The following is a 12,100-nucleotide window of genomic DNA, read 5'->3' as shown; positions in this document are numbered from 1 at the left end:
TACACAAACTTGACCAAGTTGCATGAGCTCTCTAGGCGTCAATTTCCTTATCTCTGAAAAGTAGATCCTAATAACAGCTTTTCCAAAGGGAGCTGTCAGGATTAAGTGAGAAAACTTCCAGCACAGAGCGTGGCACAGAGGAAATACTCAACACTTGTTTGTTGATGGGTAGAGACCATCCTTAGAGAAGGGCCGTTGCTTTGAACGTTTTTCCTAATTGAGCTCAAACTGTTTTGTTTCCAGTACCTACAGCTGTGGATCTCAAAGTGTGGTCTCTGGACCAGAAGTACCTGGGAACTTATTAAAATGCAGATTTTTGGTCCCTTTCCCAGACCTACTGAATCAGAACCCCAGGGGTGGGGACTTACTCTCCAGGTGACTCTGAGGCTGGTAAAAAGTTTGAGAACCACAGCTGTACACAGATGTCCTGCATGTCTCCTTGGTGGTTTACTTCCTTCTCTTGGACCCTAACAGTTAAAAATATTAACTAAATAGAACTTCAAGAAATTGCCAATTTTTTCCTTATTGTAAAATCCAGCTGGTCTCTAAGGTCCCTTCCAGCTCTCCCATAAGAGCAACAACTTTCACTGGTCTGTCACCTGACAGCTCAGGCATTCACCTACGTCTCCTCACTATTTTCTATCTTACCTGTATCCCTGCAAAGCAGGGAGATGGAGGCTTTGAAGGTGAAACAACTTGCCTGTGGATAAATGGATCTGAGACTCAAATTTATTTTTTCTGACTGCTATCGTCTTTCCACTGTGTGTGTGTGTTTTTTTTTTTTTTTTCATTTTTCAAAAGGAATCCTCTCAGGGACTTCCCTGGTGGTCCAGTGGTTAAGACTTCGCCTTCCAGTGCAGGGGGTGTGGGTTTGGTCCCTGGTTGGGGAGCTAAGATCCCACATGCCTCCTGGCCAAAAAAACCAAAACATAAAACAGAAGCAATATTGTAACAAATTCAGCAAAGACATTAAAAATGGTCCATATCAAAAAAAACTTAAAGAAAAAAAAAGAATGTTCTCTCTACAGGTGACATAGGAGTGGCGGAATGTTTGTCAGTGTCCACACAGGCAACATGCGCCAATTCTGCCTTGACCTTGATGCATCCCTTGCTTTCTCGGAGGAACTTCAGGTTTCCTGTGGGGATGGTTTACCATAACAACTACAGCAAACATGAGTGTTTAGGCCTCACAGCCCTGTAGACATCAAGCAATTCCTCTAGCCATATATCATTGCTATGAGCATTTTGCAGACGAGCTAACTGAGGCTAAGAGAGGTTAAGTAACTGGGTCACAGACACACAGCTAGGAAACACCGACACTGAGATTCGAACCTGGGTCTGTCTGCCTTCAATTTTCATAATGAATACCATATTGAATGTTATATTCTGCTTCATGATATGAAAGAATGGGTTATTTCTGTCTCTCTTTTTCTGAACAGACTTCCCTCCTTATATGTGTGAAAAACAATACAACTATAAACCTGGCGATTGGTATAGGATCCTGTGATGGACACTCCAGGACCCCTTCGGTTTCCCCTGCTGTCAGGAACAAGGGACGGAGTCCTGCTAGGAGCCTTTCTATCGGTTCTGGAACAGGTTCTAAACCTGATCACACTTTCCTTACAGCCGGACTCGGGGAGGGGGTGAGACAGAAGATGCCCTGCTGGGTTTCCCGCCTTCTATCTTAAGATCGCTGGCTCCACACAGAGATATGAACTAGTCTCTGAAAGCTGTTCTCCCTCTTCACTTACCTCCCAGCTGCCCAGGCTCTGCAACATCAAGGTTAGGCAGTTGCAAACTTTGTCTCGCTGGAGTCTACTGGCTTATCTCAAAGTCTTTTATAAAAAGGTTTATACATAATTTACAGACTCCTGAGTCATGGCAGTTCCCCAGAGACCCTTCTCAGGGCCCGTCTAGGCCCCCATGTCTCTCCTGCTATGGTCCAGTCTCTGTCAGAATCAAGCAGAGGAATTCATAGACATCTTACCTGGTTGTCCTGTTGGGCCTTTCAGTGTGCTCCTTCTTCAGGTTCTGTGGACCTCTGAAACCTGGCCTAGAAATTTCTGATCAAGGGAAAGAAAATTCAGTTTCTCTTTGAAGCTCCAAAGTCCTCTTTGCAGTTTCATTTAGAGTCAAACAATGACCTTATTCTCTGGCTTCCAAGTTGAGTTTGTTTGCCCCTCAGAATATTTATGGCCCTGGTTGGGGTGGAATGCCATGGGCCCTTCAGAAGCGGGCCTCTAAGGTCTCAAAAGCCAATAGGCTTATACTTATTAAGCAATTAACAAGTATTTACTGAGCATCTGCTGTGTGCCAGGTGGTATGCTAGATGCTGGGGTGCAAAGCTTTCTAGCAAGACAGAATCTAACCATTGTTGGATAATTACAGCACAGGCATACCTCATTTTGTTGTGATTTCCAGATACTGCATGTTTTACAAATTGAAGGTTTGTGGCAACCCCTGCATTGAGCAAGTCTTGGCACCATTTTCCCATCAGCATTATTTTAAGATTAAGGTATGCATATTGTTCTTTTAGACATAATGCTTTTGCACACTTCATAGGCCACGGTGTAGTGTAAACAACTTTTAGATGCACTGGGAAAGCAAATGATTTGTGTGACTGTCTTGATTGTGATATTTGCTTTATTGCAGTGGTCTGGAACTGAATCAGCAATACCTCCAAGGTGTGCCTGTACAACTTGCGGTGAGAGACAAATCAAGAGACAGGCCACCAGTGATGAAGTGGTTGGGAGATGTGTCAAAGAGCTGGGCTGGTCCCTGGAGGTTTGTGAGTGGCTGGACATTGAATCATACATCCAACTTAGAGTGGACATTGAAAGGAGGGTCAGGTTAAAGCTGCACAAAAGCCACAGTCTATTCCAGAAGAGTGTGAACCAGAGGCACGGGTGCATGTTGAAAGGTGGCAGAAAATGCCACTCCAAAATATGCACCTTTGGCATAATGATTACAGTTGACCCTTGAGCATCACAGGACTTAGGGGTGCTGACCCTCCGCATAGTTGAAAATCTGAGTGTGACGCACAATAAGACCTCTGCATCTGAGGTTCCCCTGAATCTGAAGTACCACATCTGTGGATTTAACCAACCTTGGATCATGTAGTACTGTAACATTTACTACTGAAAAAAATCCATGTACAAGTGGACCTACACAGTTCAAACCCGTGTTGTTCAAGGGTCAACTGTATTTTGAGCTGATTATTTTGAAACAGAAGACACAGGAAAATCTCTGAAAACAGAAGAGAAGTTATCCTTTTGTAAGAGAAATGTACTTTTATAAAGGAAGTCTCTATTTGTAAGGATGCCTCCCTCTCTGTATCAGGAAGGAAAGGATGATGAAATCACAAGAAACTCTTTTCAGTGGAAAAGGCACTGCCTTAAACCTGCTTAACAAATCTTACTCTTGTGCGTCTCCCTTCCCCATAACCGGCTTCCTCACACCCTCCTCTCTTTGTTTTTTCTGTAGCAGATGATATTTAAGCTTGAATTCTAAGCTACCTCTGAGAGTTATGCACTTTTCCCTGGGTATCTTCCGTGTACACATACGTACATATGTGATAAACTTCTGTTTCCCAGCTGTTTCTCCAACCCACCTGAAGTCAGTCATAGAACATGGCTCTTTGTTATAGGTTGAACTAGGTGTCCCCCTGTGGTGCACCCCACGCCCCAAATATGTTAGAGTCTTAACCTCCAATACCTCACAAAGTGACCTCATTTGGACTTAGGGTCATTACAGAGGTAATCAAGTTAGAATGAGGTCGTTAGGGTGGCCCTTAATCCAATATGACTGGTGTCCTTATAAAAAGGGGGAATTTAAACATAGACAGACATGCACACAGGGAGAACATGATGGGAACATCAAAGCAGAGATTGGGGTGGTGTGTCTATAAGCCCAGGAATCCCATAGATTGCCAGCAAACCACCAGAAGCTGGGCAAGAAGCATGGACCTGATCCTCCTTCACATTCTCAGAAGCAACTGGCTTTGCTGACACCTTGATTGCAGACTTCTAGCCTCCAGAGCTGTGAGACATACATTTCTGTTGTTTAAGCCACCCAGTTTGTGGTACTTTGTTATAAGCAGCCCTGGGAAACAAATGCAGCATGATTTTCCTAAATCTCTACTCACAAAAAAGAAGTTTCACGTGACAGAATTCTACTAAAAGGGGAGGTAGGTAATAGAGGTTGGCAGTGGGGGCAGGGCAGCAAAGCGGAGCCATGAACTTAAACTTGGGTAGCGGATGTCTCTGATTTTAGTCCCTAAGCCCATCCCGTCACAAAGGATTCAAATCAGGTCTTCTATAGGACCCTGGCCTTCCTCGACTTTTCCAGGGCCCCCTCCCCTTCTTCCCTTACTTTCCTTTTCTGCTTGTCCTTGGGCTTCCTCATGGCCCCTAAATGTTGCCCCTAGAATCAAGAGATTCTTCCCACGTTATGAGGCAGAGCAACTAGCTCTGTCTGTTTCTCCTTCTCCAGCCTGGCCAGGCCCTGGGGTGGGAGGAGGGACTCATTTCTCATACCCCAAAAGATCCAAAGATAATTGGGCCTTAAGGAAATCTGCGGCCACTTCACTAAAGTAAATGTTTGCTTTCTCTATACTATTCTGTTCTGAGCCCCCATAGCATTGTAGTTCTAGAGCTTCATTTTAGTTGAACCTCTCTATGGCCTTGATCTCAGTTGTCCCTGTGCTACTGCCATCTCTATATGTGTATACCCTTCCTTATGAGGCTCTGAGTCCCTAAGGGGTGGGATCTGGTTCATATCTGGCAGGGACTTGGCTTTGTAGTTGCCTGAAGGTGGTGAATTCAAGGCAGGAGTCATTGACAGACTTGCTGGAGGATTGGGACTGAACATCTTGGGAAGTGAGCCCTTGAACAGGGCCTGAACGCCACTGTCAGGAATTTAACCTTATCCTGGAGGTGCTGGCAAAGAATTGACTTGTTGTAACATGGCAAAGAACTTGGCTGAGTGGTGTTCGTGTCCTGGTGTTTCATGGAAGGCGTAACTTGTGAGCAGTGAAATTGGATGCTTGGCTGAGGAAATTTCCAAGCCAAGTGTAAGGAGACTAGTTTGGATGGATCATCTCCATGGAAGTTAGGTGCTATTCATCAAGACAATAGTCAGATGTCTAAACAGAAGAGCCAGGATCCATTGTCGATGACAAAATGTCAATGGAAGAATGATCCTGAAGGCATTTTGGAGATCCTCTTGGCTCCGCGTCCCCACCAAAGGCCCCGAGCGCAATGTGGCAGGACGATTGCAAAGGAAGGTCCACTGCTGCCGGGTTCTGCCTTTTAGTAGGGTTCTGGTCCCAGCACTCGTGCACCACACTCCTTCTCAGTGAGGTTTCCATGGTGTGTGTGTTTTGTGACACTCCTTCTCAGTGAGGTTTCCATGGCATGTGTGGTGTGTGGTGTGTGGCACCTGTATGATACCATCTGCACAGCCAAGACCAAGATTGCATAAGCCTGGGGGGCAGCTACTACCACCACAAAGATTTGGAAGGATGGAGCTACTGGGAGCTGCAAGCACAAGACCCAGGCAGAAAACTGACAGCCCCACTAGAGCAGTGCCCAGGGGATCTTGTGTGACCCTGGACTAGTGGAGGCACTAAGTGTGAGAACCAAGGGCACTCAGATTCCAACCCTTGAGAACTGCACCCATTAGAGTGGTGGGGGTGGGACCTCCCAGAGTCTTGGGACACAACTTCCACCCCAGTGGGCCTTAAGGTTTTGGACTTGCTTCAGACCTGTTACCTCTTTCTTCTTTCCTGTTTCTCCCTTTGGTGTGAAAATTTACCCTGTGCCTGTCCTACTACTGCAATTTAGAAGCACATAGCATGTTTGATTTCACGGGTTCATAGCTGGAGTCTCATCCATGGTTGATTTAAATGAGACTTTGAACTTAGACTTTTAAATTGATCTGGAATGAGTTAAGATTTCTGGAGATACTGAAACTGAGCAGGATCCTGTGGGGCCCTCCTGGGTACAAAGGCCTTTCTGTGTCCTCTGTTTCTTGTTTGTAGGAAAAAGTCTTTCATCCTCCTAGACTTTCCCTGAGTTCCAATGGGCAGATTCTAACAGTTACTAATCAGGAAAGTGAGGAAATGCAGAAACAAAGGAAAGGCAGTCAAGAAACAGTAGTGCAGGATGGGGCAGTGTCCTAATTCCTCCTCAAGGGATACACATAACAATCTTTTTTTTTAAAATGTATTTATTTATTGGCTGAATTGGGTCTTCACTGCTGCACACGGGCTTTCTCTAGTTGTGGCAAGCGGGGGCTACTCTTCGTTGTGGTGTGCGGGCTTCTCCTTGCGGTGGCTTCTCTTGTTGCAGAGCACAGGCACTAGGCATGTGGGCTTCAGTAGTTGCAGCATGCTGGCTCAGTAATTGTGGCTCACGGGCTCTAGAGCACAGGCTCAGTAGTTGCGGTGCACAGGCTTAGTTGTTCTGAGGCATGTGGGATCTCCCCAGCCCAGGGATCGAACCCATGTGCCCTGCACTGGCAGGTGGATTCTTAACCACTGCGCCACCAGGGAAGTCCAACAATTTGATACATATCTCCGAGTTCCACAGGAACTAAGGCCCCCCACCCAGGTGGAGGATGATAACTTTGGGCTGAGGACAAGCATGTGGACTGCAGACTGGTTGGAACCAGAAGGTTGATGATTAACATTTCTGTCACCTCACCACCAACCAATCAGGGGATGGTCACATATACTGCAACCCTCCCCCCAAATTTTGCCTATAAAAACTCTTCCCTGAAAATCACTGGGGACTTTGGGCTTTTTAAGCACAAGCCACCCATTCTCCTTGCTTGGCCCTTGCAATAAGACTTTCTCTGCTCAGAATTCTGATGTTTCAGTTTGTTTGGCTTCACTGTGCTTTTGGCACATGAACTTGGGTTCTACAACACTATTGGTATAGAATGAATTTATCTTGCAATGAGAAGAACATGAATTTGGTGGTGGTGGGGGCAGGGACAGAATTCTATGGTCTGAATGTGTCCTCCCAAATTCACATATTAAAATCTAACCACACAAAGTGATGGTATTAGGAGGTGGGCCTTTGTGAGGTGATTAGTTCCTTTATAAAAAAGTCCTGGAGAGAGTGCTCTTGTCCCCTTCTGCCATGTAAGGACACAACAAGAAGTATGTGACCCAGAAAAGTGTCCTCACCTAACCATGCTGGCACTCTGACCTTGAACTTAAATCTCTATTGTTTATAAGCTACCCAGTCTATGACATTTAAGCCAGGACAGAATCATCAGCATGAAGATGGGATTTAAAGCCAGGAGATTAAATAACATTGTCAAGGGAGTGAATACAGCTAAAGAGAAGATACTCAAAGACGAGTCCTGGGAAATTCCAGTGTTTAGAGATTAGGAGAAGAAAAGGATTCTGAGAAGGAGCAGATAGCCATATGGAGAACCCAGAAGATTTTTGTGAATGTGGGTTCTCACACACTAGGTGAAGAAAGATTAAAAAAAAAAAAAAAAAGGGCAAGTGAATTAAATGCTATGGATAAATCAGGTAAGTCAAGACCTGAGAACCTGTTATTGGATTTGAAACTGAGCAGGGCCCTGTGGTGCTCCTGGGCACAGAAGCTTTTTCATGCACCCCAGTTCTTGTTTGTGGGGAACAGACTCCAGCCTCTATGACCTTCTTTGAGTTCCAAAGGGCAGGTTCAAACAGTTGATAATCAGAGAAGGGAGTGGATGCAGAGACAAGGGAGGAGCAGCCCAGAAACAATAGTGAAGCCTTAGGGCAGTGTCCTGGTTCCACCTCAAGGGGGGATAAACATAACAGTATCTTTCAGCTCTTTACAGAACTAAAACCCCCAGTAAATGGAAGATGTCAGTGTTCTTCATTTCAGAGAGGACCACCTGAGGCCGTATTAAAGGAACTAGAGAAGCTCATCAAGAGATTACCTGAGACCAGACTAAAGAAGTGCAGGCCCTGCACACACCCTAATCTTATCAACACCCCCACTCTTGAATCATTGCTCTAAAACTCCTCACCAAATCCTCCCTGGTGGGAACACATAGTTTTTGAGGGACATGGACCTGCTGTGTCCCCCTTTGCCTGGCAAAGCAATAAAGCTATTCTTCTCTACTTCACCCAAAACTCTGTTTCTGAGATTTGATTTGGCACTGGTGCACAGAAGCCAAGTTTTTGGCATTAGATTTAGCAATGTGGAGTCACTGGGACTTTGATGAGTGGTTTCAGTGAGCAGATGTAAAAACCCAACTAGAATGAGTTCAAGAGCGATGGCGGGACGGGGCAGGATCTTCCCTGGTGGTGCAGTGGTTAAGAATCCACTTGCCAATGTACAGGACACAGCTTCAATCCCTGGGCTGGGAAGATCCCACATGCTGCAGAGCAACTAAGCCCATGCACCATGACTGAAGCCCACACGCCAAAGCCCGTGCTCCACAACAAGAGAAGCCACCGCAATGAGATGCCTGTGCGCCGCAATGAAGAGTAGCCCCCACTCACCGCAACTAGAGAAAGCCTGTGTGCAGCAATGAGGACCCAATGCAGCCAAAAATAAATAAATAAAAAAAATAATAAATAAACCATTAAAAATACATGTGCAAGAACAATAGGAGGGAACTTCCTAGGTGGCGCAGTGGTAAAGAATCCGCCCGCCAATGCAGGGGACATGGGTTCGAGCCTTGCCCTGGGAAGATTCCACATGCCACGAAGCAACTAAGCCCGTGTGCCACAACTATTGAGCCTGTGCTCTAGAGCCCATGAGCCACATCTACTGAGCCCATGTGCCACAACTATTGAAGCCCACGCACCTAGGGCCCGTGCTCCACAACAAGAGAAGCCACTACAATGAGGAGCCTGTGCACCACAATGAAGAGTAGCCCCCACTCACTGCAACTAGAGAAAGCCTATGTGCAGCAAAGAAGACCCAATGCAGCCAATAAAAAAAAAAAAAAAAAAAAAAAGAACGATAGGAGGGACTTCCCTGGAGGTCCAGTGGTTAGGACTCTACTCTTTCACTGCAGGGGGCACAGGTTTGATCCCTGGTCAGGGATTTAAGATCCTGCATGTTGTACAGTGTGTCCAAAGAGGGGAGGGAAGGAGTGATGGGAGAGCAATTGGAGCAGCAAGCAGAAATTGTTTTGAGATCTTTTCTGTAGAGAGGAATAGAGAAACAGGGCAGCATCTTCAGGTGGTTCTGGGGTCAGAAGAGGGTTTCATTTTGCAGAGGGGAGAAATTATAATATGTCTGAGTTCTCTTGGAGATAATTCAGTAGATTGTGAAAAACTAGAAAATGGGGAAGTGTAGATGAGGGGGTGGAATCTGGTGCCAGGTAGAAGGAGCCTGGATATTTCCTCTGTAGTAATTGGACAGAGGGCAGTCTATGGTCACAGAAAGATCTGGTCTTTGGTCAGGGCTTGTAATTCTCTTCAGACTACATTTGATTTCTCAGGAAAACAGGAAGCAAGATCATTATGTGAGAATTGGGGAGGAGGTATGGGGGTTTGCAGAGAGAGGATAAGATAAGACATAGTTGGGACTTCCTTGGTGGTCCAGTGGTTAAGACCCCAAGTTTCCAATGCAGGGGGCACAGGTTCAAACCCTGGTCAAGGAACTAAGATCCCACATGCTGTGCAGCATGGCCAAAATATATATATATATGACATAGCTGTGTAGAGGTTGGGAGAGAGTATAGATTAGTGAAATGAAACAGAACTGCTAGACAGTTATTTTAGGCAAGAAATAGGCAGCTCGTTGGCTTAAACCAGGGTTGGGATTTTGTCAGTACACTGAGGTGAGAGGTGGGCCATGGAGCTGTGAGTAGTTTTAGTAATGAACCATGGAGTCCACGCTGAGTGACGGAGGAAGGAGTAGAGGTCAGTGAAAAGGTGGGAGATTGATGGGTTGTAGGTCCAGTTGGAGTTGAGAACTGTAAGACTTGGGAGGAAAGGTAGGAGATGGAGGTTGGGGAGAGGGACATTGAAACCAAGGTTATCGAGGAGGTGCAGTTGTGGTAATGACAAGGTTGAGTTGTGACCTTGAGAGTGAGTGACTGAAGTGGGGTGGAAACAGGGTTTATTGAGGGAGAGTGTGGGGGGTTGAGGGTGGGTTGGAAAAGAATTTCCAGACACAAGGCAGAATGTAAGGAAGATAGAGTTTATTAGAGAGAAGGGACACTGCAAAGACAGTGGGATGACTTCCTGGCAGACCAAGGAGAGCTGACCCTTTCATGGGCTCACAGCCAACTTTTATAACCCCAAGACAAAGAAAATTCCTGCTAGGAGAATGGCATTAATCAATTGGTCAGTGTGCCATAAGGTCAAGGGTGTCATTAGGTGATAGCCAGGATCCTATATATTGAATACCTTCCCCAGTATGGGGTCTTGTTGTCAGCTAGCCTAGGTCAGGAAACATAGTCTAAGTTTGGAAACATAACCTAAGTTAGAAAACAATGGTTGCTAAGGGATCGAGCTAACTCCAGAATTGAGCTGCTACGCCGTATATTAAATCTGACTTTATTTCAGGGCTCCACATTCCCCCCTCTTTTTATTTATGGGCCAAATATTTGGCCCCTTTTCTCCCTGCTCGTAACTAACTATGCACCTATCCCCATCTCGGGCCATAGGGACCCAGATCACTGGGGAAAGGGGCAATGACTGCTCTGGCTTCTTCAGGCTGGACAGCGGTGTTGTGGGGTCCTGGGTCCCAATGCCTGCTCTCTGTCAGGGTGTATTTACAGAGGGAGATGAGAGCCTATGGCATGATAAGGTGGCCTGTTTCAATGTCGTTTGCATGGCAGCTGGCTGGTATCCTTATTGTAGCACCATCTGGAATTGAATCTTTTGAACCTGTTGAGAGATAAACTTGGATAATAGGTTAATAATGCAGGGGCCAAACAACAAAACTAAGGAACCAGGGGCCAAAGCAGGAGTAAGAACAAAGTTACATTTGGTAACAATTTTTGATCCTGGTCCAGAGAGTCAGCACTTGGGTTATCCTGTCCAAAGGAGTGGGGCCATTTGGCATGGTCATATATTAGCCCAGTGTGATTGATGTAAGTGTACCCAGTTAAAAGTAGTTGGAGGAGTGACAATCTGAACTTTAATTAAAAAAATAGACCTTAATTTTTTTCTCAAAACAGTAGTCCTGAATCCCAGTCTAGACATGGCACTTTGAGGAGACCTGTAGCCAGATAGCCAGTTGTCTAGTTTTGTCCAAGCAAGTTTTGAATTTTGATGAGGTATTAACACATAAACCAAGCCGTTGTCATTGTTAATGATTTTAGTGTTTCTCTAGGTATGAGGAGAGGCAAGAATTGGGGCTTATAAAAATCCTTACCCAAAAATATGTAACTATCTGGAGGCCTGTTCTGCCAGTTTTTTTTTTTTTTTTCCAGAGCACAGGTGCCCTCTTTCTGATTTCTGCGCTGAACTCCTTTCAGGGGGTGTTGAAGGTCAGCAGCTGCAGTGGCCATGATTTAGTCCTTGCAGAAGCAGATGGCAAGTGCCAGTTTCCAGGACCCCTTCATGCCCATAGATTTGACCATGGTTTGTAGGGGCATTTCATGACCATTTGTCCCATGGTACTAGGAATGCTCATTCCCAGGTCTGGCAAAGAGTTTGTTAACAGGCCACTGAATGTGCTGTTACTGGATTAGGCCTTTCTTGCAGCAAAAGTCTCTGGACACCTGTCTAGTCTCTTAAGGTCCAAGAAAATATTCCCTCTTGTTGCTTCTTCCCATATCTGGAGTTACACCATTATGATCATTGATCTCATATGGGACTGTATACCATCATTTTATCAGAGGCTCAGTCACACATTTGGTAATGTAAGAAATAACAATTTTGTAAAACAGGAAAAGAAAGAAATAATATAGCTGGCAGTATTAGTAAGGTCATAAGTAAGAATTTAAGAACTTTATATGCAGCCCATTACATCCCCAGGTTGTCTGGCTTAGTCCGTTCTGTACAAATCCTTATCTTTAAGAGAAATTGTATACATTGGCATTGTTTATAAGGCATTTAGCAAATTTCTTAGTGTTACTGGGCTGGTTATCCTTGGCATAGTCTAATTGTTTCTTTGAACTTGAA

Source organism: Hippopotamus amphibius, chromosome 3 (assembly GCF_030028045.1).
Source record: "Hippopotamus amphibius kiboko isolate mHipAmp2 chromosome 3, mHipAmp2.hap2, whole genome shotgun sequence".
NCBI classification, from domain to species: Eukaryota; Metazoa; Chordata; class Mammalia; order Artiodactyla; family Hippopotamidae; genus Hippopotamus; species Hippopotamus amphibius.
Note: the sequence above shows the minus strand (reverse complement) of the source record.